Source organism: Solanum pennellii, chromosome 7 (assembly GCF_001406875.1).
Source record: "Solanum pennellii chromosome 7, SPENNV200".
Classification (NCBI taxonomy): Eukaryota; Viridiplantae; Streptophyta; class Magnoliopsida; order Solanales; family Solanaceae; genus Solanum; species Solanum pennellii.
This window is the reverse complement of record NC_028643.1, coordinates 25,148,638-25,156,969: the sequence shown is the minus strand read 5'-3', so window position 1 is coordinate 25,156,969 and position 8,332 is coordinate 25,148,638. Positions and strand designations below refer to the sequence as shown.

At 34.5% G+C, this 8,332-nt stretch overlaps 1 pseudogene; it reads right to left on the bottom strand.

Moving 5' to 3' along the window:
* Nucleotides 1-3,355: 3,355 nt before the first annotated feature.
* On the bottom strand, nt 3,356-5,238 carry LOC107024932 (annotated as a pseudogene).
* Nucleotides 5,239-8,332: the final 3,094 nt, after the last annotated feature.

Genomic DNA, 8,332 nt, shown 5'->3' with positions numbered 1-8,332 from the left:
CATGTAGTAGTCAAACATTTCATATCATTGTTTTGTGTTTGTTTAAAGTCATATCTGAACTTAGTAAGTTTAGACACTTTGCTTTCTTGGTTTGCCTTTATAAAATACTCAATTTTTCCATATAAATTTCCTCATTTAGGTCTCTAGGTTTTAAAAATAGATTTACATCCATTTGATAAATAAGCAAATAAAAAATTGCAGTGATAATAGTTAAAAGTTTATTAGATGTAATTCTGGTTTTAGAGAAAAAGTATCAAAATATTATAGGCCTTCTAGTTGCTTAAAACATTTAGCAACAAGTCTAGCCTTATGTTTATCAATATTCATTCCATTTCAAAAAAAAATTAGTAAGACCCATTTGCAATCAGTTATTTACAACCCAATGGTAAATCAATCAATTTCCAAGTTTTATTAGAATGTAGGAATTCTATTTCCTCATTAGACCATCTTTTCAAAAAAATAGAATTTTGCAAAATAAAACTTCTTGTAAGGTGAAAGGTTCATCTCTAACATTAAAAACATAAAAATTAGGGGAAAAAAATTTTCTACTCTAGCTCATTTATTTTTTCTTAACTGAAAATCATCAATATTTTATCTAAAAGTAGAAGTTGACGTAAAAGAACATGGTTGTCATAAAATATTGTTCAACCCTTTGAACCCCACTATTTTTTGACTGAAAAAGAAATTTAATTTTATTACTAATAAAATCAGAAGATTGTAATATAATATTATCTTCAAAATTAAAAAAATTTATATAGACTCTACTATTTGAAACATACCCAATAAAAACTCACGTATTAACTTTCTTCTTCTTTCTATAATATTAGGATCAATTAGCCTCACAAAGGCTAGATAATTCCAAACTCTTAAATATCTAAAACTTTGCTTGTGACCTTTCCAAAATTCAAAGGTGTTAATTCAAAATTTTTACAAGGCACACAATTAAAGACATTACAACCAGTCAAAATAATTTCACCCATAAATTTATAGGTAGACTTGGTCAATAAGCATGACATTGCATATTTAGTTAATTAAACCAAAGTCAATTTTTTATTTTTCTCTAAAACATTTCATGTAGGAGAATAAGGAGGAATAGTTCCATAAAATATTCTCAGTGATCTAATAAAATAATAAAACTCATTTGACTCATATTCACGACCTCTATCATGACCCAATGTTTTTTGTTTTTTTACTGAGTGTGTTATCTTACATTTGATTCTAGTAATCATGTTTAATTTGTTGCACTTAGTCCAAATGACGAATACGTGGAAAGTAAGAATTTGATACATGCATGAATATATGATCAATGAAGGAGGACAAAATAGTAAAAACTTACAATTGCGATGACAGTACTTTGAAAGTTTGTTGGAACAACGTAGGCAACTGCAACTTCTTCTGCAAACAACAAAGTTTGTGTGTTTGATATTCTGTAACATGTCGAAACTTAAAGAAATAGAAAGGAGTTTAAAATATGGAAATACTTATTTTTCATAAGTATAAGGAAATCTGGAAATCTGAAGTAAGTTATAACTCAATATTTTGTCAACATCAAATGACCATAAATCCTATCTCAAGATGAGTTAGGAGTAGTTGAAGATATGGTCGGAAAGCCCATGGAAAGATCTTTCTAACGCAGCCGAGTTTGCACAATTCCGAGTTTGGACTAGAGAGTTATGCCCTTTTGAAGTTGGGCTATTTGATTAAGGAAGTGTCCAATTCCAAAGGGTATTTTTGTCTTTTCATTATCCTATTCAGTTAATACATTTGAGGAGTTTAATAATGGTCAAGACTGTATTTAGTCAGTTTAGAAGTTGGGAGTTTTCATGCTATAGGGCCAAGAAGAAAGAAGAAGAGAAATGAAGAAGAAACAAGACAAGATTCAACAATATGGTCAAATCAACTTGTGGATTTCGTGGGGTGGGTCTATCTGAAAATTTGGTTTGTTTACCAACGTGCCAACAATGTTTTGTTCAGCGTGTTTTCATTTAGAAGATATTTGATTTTGAATGTCCTTAATTACTGTTTCGATAATTGCTTCCGTTGTTAAACATGAGTTGAAATTTAGGAGTTCTTTAATGATCTAAGTGTTGTTCTTCAATCCTTGGGTTAGATCCTTATATATATTAGGTGGGTACCTGAAATCTAAGTGAATTTGTGAAACGAAATCGAAAAAGAACGATTTAAGGTCAGAAAACGAGTTGTGAAATTCGTCAAACATCACATGGGCAAAGGCAGGCGCAGCGCGCCCCATCTACACCAAAGGGCCTAGGGCTGTGCGTTAGAATGAGGCCTCTGAACTTGAGGCCTGGCGCGGTGCGCCAAAGACACTCCCGTATCAACATTTTTCTCCAAATTTGCGTAATTCAATCTGATTAAGTCTTTCTAATGTGTTTTAAAACTTCCTTATGATTCTAACTACTCTAAATAACTTATAATCATATGGAAATAATCCAGAAATATGAATTACGACCTTTAATCCATAACTTCAAATTTAAGGAAATTATAGAGCTATGTCTAGAAAATTCTTTGAGTCATTTAAATAAGCCTTTTACGAATACTTTTAAACTTTTTTTAAGAGTATAGAGTAAAAATTAGAAGAACAAGGTCATTTCAAGTTTCATAAGTCTTTCAAAAACGTTTTAATGTCGTTTTAAGACTTAAGTATGAATACATTTTAGAGAAAAGTGAAGTTGTTCCTACAAAGCAGTATAAGGGGACAATGTATTTCCAAAGCAGTATAAAAATGTTGTCACATTTAAAAAGAATGGAAACTTAGATTTTCAAATAGCCTTCGGGCTTAATAGTTTTCTAAAAAAAGCAAGTAGGAGAAACTGTGATTTCCAAGACAGCCTTTGAGCTATGTTTCTGAGTACTGGTTTTAAATCATAGAAGGAGTATGATTTAATAACATAAGAGTCAGTATAGTTTGTGAGTAGTATTGAGCACCGATATGAGGAAAGTTCAAACAACTCACAGCCCCCCATAAACCCATGTAACCCAGAATCACTCCTAATGTGGCTCATCACATTTACATTTGTCATTTCAAACATTGCCATACCCTTGATATGATACTTTAAGTACCTTCATTTACACTATCTCTTCACAACTGATCTATAATCCATGTACACACTACACTACATTTACTGAGATCATTCCAGAGGAAGGAAAAAGTTAAAATACACATATCATGCAAGAAAGAAAGAAAGAGAGTGGTCCATGTTGCATTGAAAGGAACTGATAAGCAAAAAACAGCAACATGTAGATTGAAGTATTCCAGTTATAGTTTCAATCACAACAGTAAGAAAAGGTAGAAATTGGAGGAATCAACATGGTTTTAAGAGGCAACATAGAGTTATTATGGCTTGTAATACTTGGTAGGTACAGAAGGCATCTTGGTAACCACCCCATTATAAGACTTTCCTCGAATCACAATCTTTACATTAGTCCCTGTCTTGTGGTTACCCGTTTTTATGTATCTCTTTGATTTGTTATTCTTGAGACAACGGCTGAAACCAACACTGGTGATTTCTCCAATATTTTGTCCATTTGAATCTTGCATTTCACTGTGACATCTAGGGGATGGGCCTGAAGGTAAAAATCCAACTCCCATGATTTTAGGACCTTCTTCAATTTTCTTAAGTATTACCTCAGCACCAAGGAAGCCTCCTTCTGCCCTTCTTCTCTTCCCTATGGCCCACGTCAGCCCTGCTTCTACAGATGTTCTGTACTGCTCCATTTCATTACCGTATAAGCACAATCCATCCTCCAGACGAAGACAGTCATGAGCTGCTAAAACTGTTAGCTGTATCTTCCCTTCTGATTTCTTCAGAAGAGATTTTGCAAGATCAAGAGCTTTTTCTGAAGGTACTAAAATTTCAAATCCATAGTCACCGGTATAACTGAAAACCACTCAAAATACAGATTATGTCAGAGGGGATGTTGCAAGTCAAGATTACTTGCGCTAGCGTCAAATGCCTCTCATACATCAGAAGTAGGAAATGATTGCATAATAAAATAGCTCACTGAATGACAAGAAACATAGAGAAGTTGCCATATGGATACAATTGTAGCTGTTTTACACATTAGTGTGCAATAATAAAGGGGAATTGGACCATAAAAGAATCCAAGTAAACCCATTATTAAACAATTAAAGAAGGACCTAACACATGATAAAGCTTGGACCTTTTTTCAATTATCTGTAGTGATTCTAATTTTTAACTTTTAGAAAACTGAAGAAGTTTGTCAAATTAAAGAACTTTTTTTTCTTGAGTGTAGACTCAGCACTAAATTTTGAAGCAGAAAACAAGAGCAGAAGCATACCATGTCCTTGTGAGGAAGCATAGTACCCCATTGATAATCAAATCCCTGAATTCCTCAAAGTACACCTTTCTCAAATAATCTTTTGTCACATTGAAGAACTAGAGCATGTAGGTGTCCCTGAACAAGGTAATCTGAAACTATCGAAACAACTAAACAACTTAAAGAAGTGAAATGAGAAAACATTGTTTCCTGAAAAACAGAAAATGAAGGAGATCAATTATTTCCGGAAAAGCAGTAAAATGAAAGAAATTATTTCCTGAAATCGAAGACATTAGTTCGAGAGATGCATTGAAAGAAAATTAGATTCATTAATTGTGGGAAAGATGAAGATTTTTTGGTAAATAACTTGCAAGTTGCACATTGTTTTAGTTGGTTGAAGGAGATGTGCAAGAGAGGGAGGATGGAAAAGCATTTCTAGAAAAAAGTGTTCCCCAAAGTTGATGAAAATAAAGTTTTAGATAAGGAAGAAAGAACGAAAGAGAAAGGGATTCAAATGCATGAATTCGGCAATATTTGCACGAAAGGAAAGAAAATAACTTATTGCATCAAAAGAAATAACTTAGTGATAGAATGAGAAAAAGTATGTGGGTCTATCTCAAAATTGGGTTTGTTCACCCTCATGCCAAGCATGTTTGATTTAGCATGTTTTCATTTTGCAGAGATTTGATTTTGAATGTTCTTGAATATGGTTTCGATAATTGTTTTCGTTGTTGAATATGAGTTGAGATTTAGGATCTCTTTGATGATCTAAGTGTTGTTCTTCAATTCTTGGGTTTGATCCTTGTATATTTGATGTGCGTACTTGATATCTAAATGAATTTGTGAAAGGAAATCAAAAAAGAACAATTTATGGTAAGAAAACGAGTTGAGAAATTCGTCAGACGTCACCTGGACAACGCCAGGCGCGGCGCGCCCCATCTGCACCAAATGGCCTAGGGTTGTGCGCAAGAATGAGACCTCTGAACTTGAGGCCTAGCGCGGTGCGCCCAAGGCGGGCCTATATCGGTGTTTTTTGCCCAATTTTCGTAATTCGGTCTCATTAAGCCTTTCTAAAGTTTTTTAACACTTCCTTATGATTCTAACTACTCTAAATGACTTCTAATAATATAGAAATCATCTTGATATATGATTACAACCTTTAATCCATAACTTCATGTTCAAGGAATGTTTAGAGCCAAGTCTAGAAAGTTCGTAGAGTCCTTTGAAGAAGTCTTTTAAAAATACGTTTAAACTTGTTTAAGACTTATAGATAAGGTAGAATAAACAGTAAAAACTATAAGAAGAATTTCATTTAAAGTTTCATAAGTCTTTTAAAAATGTTTTAATGTTGTTTTAGGACATCCGTTTAATTGTTCTTCATAGAAAAGCGAAGTTATTTCTTCAAAACAGTTTATGGGACTATGTATTTCTGAAGCAGTATAAAAATGTTTTCACATTTAGAAAAAATGGAAACTGAGTTTTTCAAAGATCCTTTGGGCTAGTTTCAGTTAAAGAGTAATAGTTTTAACATAAGATAGCCTTTGCACTATAACATTTGCAAGAAAGGGAAACTTAGATTCCAAGATAGACATTGAGCTATGTTTTTTAGCACTAATTTCAAATCATAGAAGGAGTATGTTTTAATAACTAAAAAAGAGTTAGTATAGTTAGGGAGTGTTATGGAGCACCGGTATGGCTGAGAGTTTACAAAACTCACAACCCCCATAAACCTATGTAACCACGATGGGCAGAAAAGGGTCATACTTTTTAGATGAACCCTTTTCACAATAGAATAGTGGATCCATTAGGCGGTTTAGGTATTGCACCTTTGGCCGGGTACAGGATGCGATACCAGCGTGAGGTAGTTCGTCGTATCATTAGTACAACTCTTAAGTAATGGTTGATGGTTAGAGAAACTCTCTTAGAATTTAAATGTATTTATATATATACATTAAATTATTTGTACTTTTACATAAATCTCAGAGTTAATTATATCCTTGTATACATTCAGAGCTTACAACATGTTTCAAACAACTTTTCATTATATTGCACTTGCTTTTAAATTGCTTTATATTGAAGTGAGACAGTTATTTTGAGTTATGTTATATATGAGTTTAGCAGAGCCAATGTAAGTGCCCCCTCTTTCTCTCTTCAAGCTGATGTTTTTTTAGCATTCTAACTCGCATACTCGTACATTCAATGTACTGATGTACGTTTTCTTGCATCGTATCGTGATACAGACTCAATTAATGAGAATCGACATCTAGTGCATCATTGATCAAGTTGAGCAATCCAGAGTTAGTTGGTGAGCCTCCTTGCATTCTGGAGGACATCTTTTATTGCTTTTGAGTTAGTTCATTAGGATGTTGTGGGGTTTGTCCTAACATCTATCTCAGCCGCTTAAGAGGAATCTCATATCGTGATGCATACACAATTAACAAGGATCGACATCTAATGAATCATTGATCCAGTTGACCAATCCAGAGTCAGTTGGTGAAACTCCTTGCATTCTAGAGTAAACTTTTATTGCTTTCTAGTTAGTTCATTATGTTGTAGTGGGGTTTGTCCCAACAACTATCTCAGTCATTTTAGAGGAATCATAAAGAGTTAGTAGTTCAGTTTGATTTGTACTATCATTCTTATGTGAAAGACTTGGGTTGCCATTTTGGACAAGTTGAATGTTTAAATCTTTAAAATATTGCAGTTATCATATTATTTAGCTTAGTTAAGATCTTTGACCATTAAGGTATTGATTGTTTTTCGCCGCTGATTTATGTTAGCCAAGCCAGGGTCTGCTCTAGCCATGCAATGGTCATTGAGAGCCGACGACATCCAGGGTGTAGGCTTGAGGCGTGAAAAATGTTGTATCACACCACAAAATTCAAATTTTCTAGGGAGTCTATGAAGTCATGTCTGTAGAGTTCAAGTTATGGGTATATGAAGTGTGCCACATTTATAATTAGGAGGCTACAACATTTAGGAAATTCTTCAATTCTTTCATATTCCTTTCGTGCGTTACAGTTTATCCCTAAAAGTTTCTCTCTAAATCATTCTTCTGTGTGTTCATAGATAACCATGCCTCCACGAAAAGCAACAAGAGTCCGTCTAGTTAGAATGAACGTTGAGGAACAAGGGGTACCCAATGCACTTGAAGTGCAACCCATGGAAAAGTCACTAATGCCGAATTCAGAGAGGAAATTAGGACGCTAAGTAAGGCTGTGGAAAATTAGATTGGTCAGTAAAGATGAGCTCGAAAAGAAGGGGCCGACACTTCAGTATTTCTCTTAAGGATGAAACCCCCAAGTTTCACTAGTTCGAGCACTAATGAGGATCCAAAATACTTCCTAAGGAAATGAAAAAGGTGTTCGAAGTGATGTATGTTGGTGACATTGAGAGAAATGAACTAATTACTTATCAACTCAAACGTATTTCTTGAACTTTGTTTGATCAATGGAAAGAGGGTAGCGATGAAGATGCACCGCTTTCGAGAAGGGCTTGTTTTGAGGTGGTCTTCTTTGGGAGTTTCATTCCCTGAGAACTTAAAGAGGCCAAGGTATGTAAGTTCCTCACACTTAAGAATGATTCTCTCAGTGTACATGGGTATGGGTTGAAGTTCTTCCAAGTATCTCGTTATACTCCGTATATCGTTATGTACATGAGGAGTAGGATGAGTTTATTTGTGGTTGGATTGGGTCATTCTTGAAGAAAAGTGGGGAAGACATCAATGCTTATCAGGACATGGACATTTTGAGGTTCATGATCTACGTGCAGCACGTAGAGGAAAAAAAGCTAAGACACAGAGAGGAGTTCAAGAACAAGAGAGCTAGGACAAGGACTGAGTCCAGGAAGCAGAAGAGTAATACGAACCGGTCATCCTTCCAACTGAAACGGAAGGGTTCTTCCCCATCATCTTCTAGTGCACATGCATATAAGAACAAGGTTGAGTACTATGGTAAGGATTCCAGAGTTAAACCTGCATATTCACAGGTAGTGTAGCGCAAGCGGATTGTAAGCCTCCTACCTACACCAAGAG